Raw genomic sequence first — 11,653 nt, forward strand, 5'->3', positions numbered from 1 at the left:
ACCTTCAATCAATGGGGAGTTGTACCATGGCAGCTCCCTCTCTCTCCTTATCTCTTCCCTCTCTCTCATCTCTTTTCACGTGAAACCTACCCCCTCTCTCTTTCTCTCTCCACTCACTGCCTCTTTCACTATTTATCTCTCTCACTCTCATCTTGTCTCTCTTCTTTCTCTACTCATTCACTCACTCACTCGTACTCCACCCTTTCAAGGAGGGTGTTGTGTGTTCTCCCCCGAAGACGAGGGGTTTGCTACAATGCGTGTTCGGGGGCCCGAATGAGCGCCACATATATAAGCACATGGGGTTGTATCTCCCTGTCTATCGACATCACATAGCATCGGAGTCTGGTGTGGTTGCAAAGACTTAAGTACCCTTTTCCGCCACTCAAGCCATGAAACGACGGTTCGAGAAAAGAACAAAAATGTCCTCCATCCAGAAAAAGGAAGGATGATCTTAACTATTCAAAAAGTTCAAACGTTTCATTTTCGCCCTAAACAGTAAACTTCTATGCTGCTAGTGGATCACCTTTTGACGATGCACCATCTGCTGTAACAGGAGCTCTCTTTGACGACGCACCCCTTATCGGCGTCTGCTATCAGCGAAGCACCCTTTGTCGTAGTTTGCTGTCATTGGAGCACCCTTTGTCATCATTTTTGCCTTGGTTTTTAGCTTGTGTCACAACACACTGTCGCCTTCTCATTCCTGCCTTGTGTTACAAAACATTCCCGGGTTCGTTCCTACATCGTGGAGATAACTATAAATCGATCGACTGGTTTGATCATTGGTGGGCGTCATAGGGGCATTTGTCGGCCATCTCTTTTTACAGTTTTCTCTTCTTTGTTTTTGTTAGGCAGTATAGAAAAAAACAATGATGCATAAACATTCCAACAAGTGCCATTAAGGCATCGTGAGTACCTTTCCATGTCATCACGTTATTGTTGAATAATGTATGTCACCGTGAGTGTCATTAAGGCATTGTTTTGTTATTTCAAGTGGATGTTGTATTTTCGACGGTTGAAAAATTAAAGATATTTGTAGGATGTTGGGACATGTTGACAAGAATGCTTGGTTACATATGCGAGGAAGGGCCTCTAGCCCATCCAATATCGTCTATTCACTCAGTATATGCAATGTATCGCAAATCGTGATTGTAGTAACACACTACCAACTTGTGAGATATTATTTTGTTTGTTAATATCGATTTACAGGCTATTATGCTAAATTTTTGTATCGGTTTATAATATATTATGCAATATGTATATCGATTTGTAAGATATTATGTGTTTTGCAGTGTTGATTTGTAAGGTATTATATTGAATTGTCGTATCCATTTGTAATATATTATGCAATATGTATATCGATTTGTAAGATATTATATGTTTTCTAGTATCGATTTGTAAGATATTTGTAGTATGATTTTAAAATATGTGTGTGCAAAAATACATTTTTATGTGCTTGCAGTGGCGATTTGCATATTCAAATCGTTGCTCATTTAGCGACTTCTATTGAAATCACTTCACAGCATCATAGATATAGTTAAATCGCTATCACGTGAATCACTATTGTCAACACACATATACGATAAATCATTTATTTTATTGGCATGGTAAATAATAACTCAATGCATAGTATAAGCAAATAACAAATCATTGTTGCTTTTATACTGTGATTCATTCAATTTTTTTTTTGACTTGCTTAACTAATCGGTATTCGTTGTTATATGCATCTTGAGTAAATCGTAGTAAACGTATGCGCTATCTTGCTTATGACAGTGGTGAGCTTATCAATTGGTTGAAATAAAGATAATGTATCTCAATCAATAGAAAGTTACGGAGAAGTGAACATCTATTCTAATAATGCACTTGAAGAACAGAACATGTGCACTAATAATGCACATGATAAGAAGGCTGCAGGCATTGGATTCACTCTTGACTTGAATGTTCCAGTAGAATAAATGCAATTCGATAATGAGGTAGACGATCATGACAATACACTTGATAAAGGTACAGACACTGGGAATGTACATGATAGTACACTTAACATTGTTCTCGTAGAAGGAATGCAGTTTAATAACGAGGAAGCTGCATATAAATTTTACAATGATTATGCCTTAAAACTTGGCTTCAATGTTAGAAGGTATTCTTGGTCAAAAAATGCACAGAGTGTCGTGGTAAAAAAGACATATGTTTGTTCTAAGGAAGGCTGGAAGAAGTCAAATAGAAATCCAACAAGGAGCAAGTGAGATTCAAGATATGCTTATCCAGCGAGAATGGTATTAAGAAGACTTCTGAATAGAAATTATATAGTTTGTACTTTAATTAATTATCATAACCATGAATTAGCAGTTTTATTTATGACTCCTATGTTAAGGTGACATTGTAAAGTAACTGAAGTGCATGCTGTAATTGTTGAAATAGCTCACAATACTGGCATTACACCAAAGAAGACATACAATTTGTGTGTGCACATAAATGGTGGTCATGAGAATGTGTCATTCACACCTATGGATCTAAGAAACCACTTGAGAAGGAAGATGACAAATAACATGAAAAATGAAGGAATATATTGTTTGGTTGATTACTTACATAATAAATTAAGCAATAACCTTGGTTTCTTTAGTGCAATGCAACTGGATGAAGATGGATATGTTGTTAATATGTTTTAGGCATATTCAAAGTCAAGAGTAGATTATGAATGTTTCAATGATGTACTTGTTTTTTATATGATAATGAAGATTAATACTGAACAGTGGCCATTTACGCATTTTGTCAAAGTAAACCATCACTCATAGAGTTGCATATTAGGCGGTGTTTTTTTATATGACCAGACCAAGGAAAGCTCTGAGTGGTTGTTCAGAGTATTTACACAGGCAATAAATGAAAATCACCCTGAAGTTATACTTACATATGGTGATCACGCAATTGCGACTGCAGTATCTAATGTATGGCTAAATGCATGTCATCGCCTATGGTTGTGACATATCTTTCAAAATGCAACAAAGAACATAGGACATATATTTAATTAGAAGACAATGTTAGATAAAAAGTTTACAAGGTGTGTACTTGAGAGCGTATATGAGGTTACCTTTATGTCTGATTGGGAGGAAATGATTCAGATGTAGGACCTTGAAGACTCTGTTTGGTTACAAAATTTATATGCAGACAAAAAGAAGTGAGCATTGGCATATGAAAGACAATACTTTTGTGGAGGTATGATAAGCACATAAATAGTTGAATCTATGCATGCCACACTGAAGAAAACCTTATATTTATGTTTAACAATGTTTCCCTTTATGAAACAATATGAATTATTTTTAGGCGGTCTTAAAAAAAATGTATTTGAACAAGATATGAAATGCTTCAATACACGCCCTATAACTTTGTGCATGAAAATATTGATGCGACCTGCAGATCTATATACACTAACTGTATTTGAATGAATTAAGAAGGAGGTTATATAGGTCATGAATTTCAACATAAAAGGATGTATGTAAACCGAAAATATGCACAAATATCATATTGTATGTAAGGGCAAAGAGCATCCTAAAAGGCAAGAAGCATATGTTGCATACAATGTTGACAACAGAACAGTTGAATGTACGTGCACAATGTATGAATTCAAAGGTATTTTATGCCGGCATGTGTTAAAGACACTTAATCAAGAGAAGATACAAAAAATACCTGAGTCATATTTAATGAGAAGATGAACGAGACAAATAAAAATTAAACTGCTAAATACAGATAATATCAGTTCATCTGGTGTTAATGAGAAGTGCCACATAGCCTCTCGTTACCAACAACTATCTAGGTCACTTATGCATATTATAGATTTGACATCGAAAAGTAAAAAAGCCTATGTATGCATAAGAAAAGTGTAAACGGAGTTACTTGAAAATGTGCATTTAATTCACCATCAGTCTATTGCAGCTCATGAAGACCAGTCCAAGAAAATGAGAGTGAACAATAAAGGTAAAAATCATGTTTTTCTTGACTCGCATGAGAAGTTGCGTCGAAGGGTAAACATCATCTTTAATAAGTCAAGAGTCAACATTGTAAACAACGATAAAAAAAATCACCTAGCGAAGGGTATCAAAAGGAAACTTGCCCCTGATCGTAGTCGTTGGAGGACAATGGGTGCACTAGAATTTGTTGGCAAGAAAAGGCCTAAGAAACAACTAACCTTTAAGCAAAAACAACCAAGTCATTCGCATGAACATGTATATAATGCATTATATTGTTTTTCATGTAAATTGCATTATGTGTAGCTTATCAATATCTAACTTGTGTATTTTCCAACATGCAGCAATACCCTACAGATGTGCACTATAATGTTGGAACCTTCAATCCTCCTGACCAGTTTGAGTGGAATGGTGACATCAATTTTACAAGTCTTTTGGTATGTAATCAATGTTGGGAGGATGCTTGCATTTCTTGTGAAACTTAATGTAGTATCTTATATTATTATGTTTCATGACAGACTCAGTTCAATGGTTTTGCATAGATATAATACATGACCATCATCATCAAAGTCAAAACATCATTATCAAAGAAAACACAGATGGTTTGACTTAGATACTCTATCACTTTACAATTACAATACATCATGACCAATGGTTTGACTTAGATATAATACATGACCATTATCATCGAAGTTTACACAGAAGAAGTCATCATCATTATCTTAAAGAAAATATAGATGTTTTTATCCTTGAAGTAGATATCAACATTCCACCGAACACATATTTAGAATGGATCCAATGGTCAAGCAGATATAAGCATTTATCATCGTCACGACCAAGTCAACGAAGAGGTACCAAATATGGCATATTTGTCATGAAGTATAACGAAGTAGACGGAATAGATCTATCTTCAGTTTTCAGCGTCACCCCCCATCTATCATGTATAGGTAGACAGAACAAAGAAGAATAAAAAATAAAAAGATGAAGAAAAAAAAGGACATAATAAGAAGAATAAAGAAGAAGAAAAAAAGAATTACATAAGAAGAAGAACAAAGAAAAAGAAGAGGTACACATGTATAAAACCCTAATCTATGTAAAACCCTAATATAGATCTGTCTAAAACCCTATTCTATGTAAAGCCCTACCGGACCCGTTGTCCAGGTCTAAAACCCTAATCTATTTAACATCGCTTCTTCTTTTATGTGGCAGTGCAACTTCTTCTTCTTATTTTTTTCTCCTTCGCCTTCTTCTTCCTTGTATACCGGAGCAAGCACATATATTCTGCATGATAGATAGGGGGTGATGCGAATGACTATCTATTTGATCTATTCCTACTGTCAGATCCTCCATCATTCGCAAACCATCTTTCGTAGTTGAAAAAATATCTGCCTAATCTTCAATATACTTCATGACAAATATGCTACAGTCGTACGAGCTTTATCTTCTCTGCCTGTTGGGAGCCATACCTTCTGCATCTTCGTCAGCTCTGCCTTGAAGCTTTCTGCACTAGCAAATTGGATTTCATGCGCACCTGGATTGCATTTGAAGCACATCACTATTTGGACGTGGGGATGATACTAATGATAATGTTTGTTTTCTTTAATGATAATGGTCATGTATTGTATCTAAGCCAAAAAATTGGTCATGACGTATTGTAACTAAATACTCATTTTTTGTAAATGAATATGGTTGTAAATCACGTCGATACTCATTTTTTTGTAAAGTAATATGGTTGTAAATCATGTCGATTTGTAGTTATGAATTTTTATACGCGTTTAGTAAAATTGAATTTTTATTTTAACCCAGAGAGATTTACATACTTTATATACACAGTCTTATAAAATTTGTATACACAATATACAAAATCTGTTACAAATCTTTGTACATCATATTACTTTTAAGGGGTCGCATCATTCGTTGCCTTCTAGATATTATTGATGGCGGAGTTTTTTTCTCTTTTGCAATTAGAAACTTCGTCAATTTTTTTCATAGTTCTGTGCAGAATCTAAGTATAACATCCAGCAACAAAAAGGTAATGTGACACCAATATATAAATTGATTCCTCAATAATATAGGATAATAAAACATGTTTAAGTGTAGAGCATACAACATTGAATTCTGGTTTTTATCCATTGTATATTGCTTCAATATACATCATTACAAATATGCGACAATCGACATCATTATTTTGTAAAAGAGTATCATGTGCGCAATGAAACCTCCACTCACCAATGTCGACACCCAAGACGTGTTTGATGAATCCCTCAAGCGGTTAATGCAGAAGCAAGTAAATTCTAAGCCATCGTACAAGATACGATACACTTATAGATAAGAACTTACCAAATGCATAATGTTACATTGTATACCAGTGTCAAAGTCCAATGAATTGTAGCACCATGCTTATTTTTTTTCGTAAATCCATCACATATAAGACCCAATGGTCACTAGATTATCACAATGTAGGAATCAATATCTGCAAATTGATAATAAAATATCATACAAATCAATATAAAAATTCATATTGATAGCTTAAAATCAGCATATAAATAAAAACTAAGAATCAAAACAATGTTTTAAATCGATATAATATCTTGGACAACAGGTTTTTTTACTTATCTTTTTACTTGATCAAAAGTCTCTGCAATGATCATCGTTATCCCAACATTGTAATCCATCTTGAAATCCAATGGCATATGTCAGTCGGCGACCGAAACTCTTTTGAATGAAACAGTGATAATAGTAAGGTTAAAACAAGAAGGAACAAGAGTAAATCAAAAAATAAAACAGACATATAAGAGAACCGATATACCATGAAATAAGGGGTGATGACGCGTCTAGTATTGATTGTTGTGTTGCTTTGAATATGCATGACAAAATCATATATAGTTTGTTTGCAACAAATATGCATGTGTTAACATACATACCCATGGCATACATAAATATATAACTGATAGTGGTTTGATATGTAGAAAATTATTGATAGTGTTTACTTTTGCAAAATCATCTTGCATTCGGTTGATGTTATCTTGGAGCTCTTTGTTGAGTTTTCTGGCACCTTTTTGTGGATGTTCCACAGACATTAGCAAAATATTCAATAAATGATCTGTCACATTATATTGCAATTCCTTACTATAGTACATAAAATAAATCAAATATATTACATAAAAGAAACAAATTTTGAATAAACTTGTTACAAGGTTTAGAAAATATATGCTTGAATCGTCATCGTTAGCCATGTAGTTGTCATTGTCTCCTTCCTCACCATCGATACCCATTTGTGATGAAACAGGTTATATGTTCGATCCACGAACATGTTGTTTATAAAGAAAATGTTGGCTCGTCTGTTCCTTATTAATAAAGCAAAGCGAAACGACACCCTCTTGAACTTGTGTGACATGTCATTCATTTATAAAGAAAACATTGTTTATATACCGTTTGTTTTCAGAAATCGCGCACAAATAAATTATATTGCCCATTAATTAAAAAATATTGTTTCATCTGCCATTTACAAAAAAGAATTATAACTGGTTACAAGTCAATCCGTATCAAACAACAATATGTCTTTGTTTATCTTTGTGAACGAAATTGATTTGTATTTATGAAGTTACATCGACTAGTATCGTTGAAGTTAACTCGGTTTTTTACTTTACTAAGACTAGACATCGTCTCGATTTGTTTATTATTATTTTTTCTACCTTTTAAGAATCAATCATTGTGTAAATCGAAACAAATTTAGCTCTCATCAAATCCAAACTCAATCTAAACTACTATATATATAGAGAGAGATACATATTTACATATATATATTAATTAAATTTATTTGGGTATCAAATGAACCCAAATTTTATGTATTTAAGTAGGATCCTTTTGGAATTTAGATAGATCCAAAACTTAAACCTCAAACCCTGAACCATAAACCCTAAAGCCTAAACTATAAACCCTAAACCCTTAAAACCCCAAAACCTAAAACCTAAACCTTAAACCCCAAACCCCAAACCCTAAACCCTAAACCCTAAATTCTAAACCCTAAACCATAAAACCCTAAACCACAAACCCCAAACCCTTAACCCTTAACCCAAAAGCCCAAACTATAAACCCTAAACCCTATACCCGAAACTCTAAAGCCTAAATGATATGTCTTTGTTTGTCTCTCTAAATAATATTGATATGTAATATAGCGATTTACTCATATCGATTTGCAATTGTTACGAAAATATTATTTTAATATAAAACTTAAATCGGTATCAAGTTGTAAATCGATTTGTATCGTTGAAGTTATCTTGATTTATTGTTTACTAAGTCTAAACATTGTGTCGATTTGTTTATTGCTTTAAATTTCTGCTTTTTATGAATCAGTCATTATGTAAATCACGATGCGACATATTGTTCACATAGACAAAACTCGAACAGACAAATCTCAATAGGATATTCAAACAGATTTGGTGGAATGGGATGCATTCGATTGAATTGATGGGTTTAGGTGGGGGAGTGATTGGATTGAGTTGGTTGTGAGACCCATTTAGGTCTCATCAAATCCAAACTCAATCTAAACTATTATATATATATATATATAAAATTTATTTAGGTATCAAATAAATCCAAATTCTATTTATTCAAGTAGGATCCATTTAAAATTTAGATAGATAAAAAACTTAAACTCTAAACCCTAAAGCCTAAAATATAAACCCTAAACCCTAAAATCTAAAACCTTAAACCCTAAGCCCTAAACTTAAACCCTAAACCACAAACCCCAAACCTTGATCCCTAAACCCTAAAGCCAAAACCCTAAACCCCATACCCTAAAGCCTAAACTATAAACCCTAAACCCTAAACCTGAAACCCTAAACCCCTAAAACCTAAGTCATAAACCCTGAACCCTAAAGCCCAAACTATAAACCTTAAACCCTATACCCTAAACCTAAAATCTGAAACCCTAAACCCTAAATGATATGTCTTTGTTTATCTCAGTGAACAATATCGATATATAATATAGCAATTTACTCATATCGATTTGCAACTGTTACTAAATATTATTTTAATATTAAACTTAAATCGGTATCAAGTTGTAAATCGATTTGAAACATTGAAGTTACCTCGATTTGTAGTTTATTAAATCTAAACATCATGTCGATTTGTTTAGTGTTTTTCCTTTCCGCCTTTTATGAATCAATCAATGTATAAATCATGATACGACATATTATTCACATAGACAAAGCTCGTAAAAGCAAATCGTAATAGGAAACTTATTAAAAAATGATTTATACACTTATAGAATGTCATGTTATAATAAAGAATTATAGAATTACAACAAAGAATTATAGAATTACAAAAAATAATTATTCGGATGTCGATTTATAATTATGAAGTTACTACAACAACGATATGACTTTGTTTGTATTTGTGAATGATATCAATATGTAATATTGCGATTTACTCATATCGCTTTGCAACTGTTACTAAAATATTGTGAACAAAACATTGAAATCGATTTGCAACTATTACTTAAATCGGTCTCAAGTTGTAAATCGATTTGTATTTATGAAGTTACCTCAATTTGTGTTTTACTAAGACTATACATTATGTTGATTTGTGTATACGTGCATAAAACCCTAGTATATGTAAAACCCTAATATAGATATGTGTAAAACCCTATTCTTTGTAAAACCCTACACCCTAATCTAATTAACAAAACTTCTTTTTTGTGGCAACACAACTTCTTATTCTTCTTCTTTTTTCTCCTCTGCCTTCATCTTACTTCTTCTTCTTCTTCTTCTTTATATATCAGTACAAGCACAAATATTCTGCATGATAGACAAGGGGTGATGCTGATGAGCATATATTTGATCTATTCCTACTGACGGACCCTCCATCTTTTGCAAACCATCTTCGCAGTTGGAAAAATATCTACCTAATCTTCGATATACTTTATGACAAATATGCTAGTCGTGCAGGCTGCATCTTCTTTGCTCGTTGGGATTCATACCTTGTGCAACTTATTTCATTCTTCCTCAGATTTTTGCACTAGCAAGCTGGATTTCATGCGTACCGGGATTGCAATCAAAGAACAACACTATTTGGACATGGGGGTGATGCTTACGATGATGTTTGTTTTCTTTGATGATGATGGTCATGTATTGTATCTAAGCCAAACCATTGGTCATCATGTATTATAACGAAATACTCATACTTTTTGTAAATGAATGTTGTTGTAAATCACGTCGATTTATTATTATGAAGTTACCACGACAATGATATATCTTTGTTTATCTTTATGAAAGAAATCGATTTGTATTTATGAAGTTACGTCGATCAGTATTGTTAAAGTTACCTCGATTTGTACTTTACTAAGTCTAAACATCGTGTCTATTTGTTTATTATTTTTCTTTTCCACCTTTTATGAATCAGTCATTGTGTAAATCACGATAGAACATATCATTTACATAGACAAAGCTCATAAACGCAAATCGCGATAGGACAATTCATTTCTGCTTTATGTTCGTGGCTGTATAAATCGTGATAGAAAACTTCTTCTATAAGAAACAAATCATGATTTCTTATAGAAAGAATTATATAATTATAAAATATTACGTTACAACAAAGAATTATAACATGTTGCAAGTCAATCAGTATCAAGCAAATCACGATAACACATAGCCTTCATACATACAAATTGTTTCAGCTTTTTATCAATCATTGTGTCAATTTGTTTATTGTTACCTCGATTTGTACTTTATTAAATCTAAACATCGTATTGGTTTTTTTATTGTTTTTCTTTTTCGCCTTTTATAAATCAGTCATTTTGTAAATCGGATAGGACATATCGTTCACATAGACGCAACTCATATCAGTTTGCAATTGTTACAAAAATATTATGAACAAAACAGTGAAATTGATTTGTAATTGTTACTTAAATCGGTATCAAGTTGTAAATCCTATTGTGAATAAAATAGTGAAATCGATTTTTACTTTACTAAGTCTAAACATCGTGTCGATTTGTTTATTATTTTTCTTTTCCACCTTTTATGAATCAGTTATTGTGTAAATCGTGATAGAACATATTGTTCACATAGACAAAGCTCGTAAATACAAATTGCAATAGGATAAATCATTTTTGCTTTATGTCTGTGGCTGTAGAGATCGTGATAGAACACTTCTTCTATAAAAAAAGTTGTGATCTCTTATAGAAAGAACTATATAATTATTGAATGTTATGTTACAACAAAGAATTATAACTAGTTGCAAGCCAATTGATATCAAGCAAATTGCGATAACACGTAGCCTTCGTACGTATAAATCATTTCAGCCTTTTATCAATCATTGTGTAAATCGCGATAGGACGACAGATCATAAAAGCAAATAATAATTTCTGCAGTATATAATGCTAAATGATTCTTCGATTTTTTTATGAAGGCCGAATATTACAATGATTTGTTCAGTGGCACTTGTGTATTACACTTATTAAAAAAATAATTATACATTTATATAATGTCATGTTACAGAAAAAAAATATATAATTACAACAAGTAATTATCGAAATAAAAAAATTACATAATGTTTATTCCGTGGCACATGATGACTCAGATTGACTATGACATACAAATCATCTTTTTCTTTTCCTTGATGGACTCTCTTTCCTCGATGGCCTCTTGGTTCCCTCGATCTTATTAAAACTACTGGTAATCATCTCTACCAGTGTA

Source organism: Nuphar pumila, chromosome 1 (assembly GCF_984573655.1).
Source record: "Nuphar pumila chromosome 1, dmNupPumi1.hap1.1, whole genome shotgun sequence".
Lineage (NCBI taxonomy): Eukaryota > Viridiplantae > Streptophyta > Magnoliopsida > Nymphaeales > Nymphaeaceae > Nuphar > Nuphar pumila.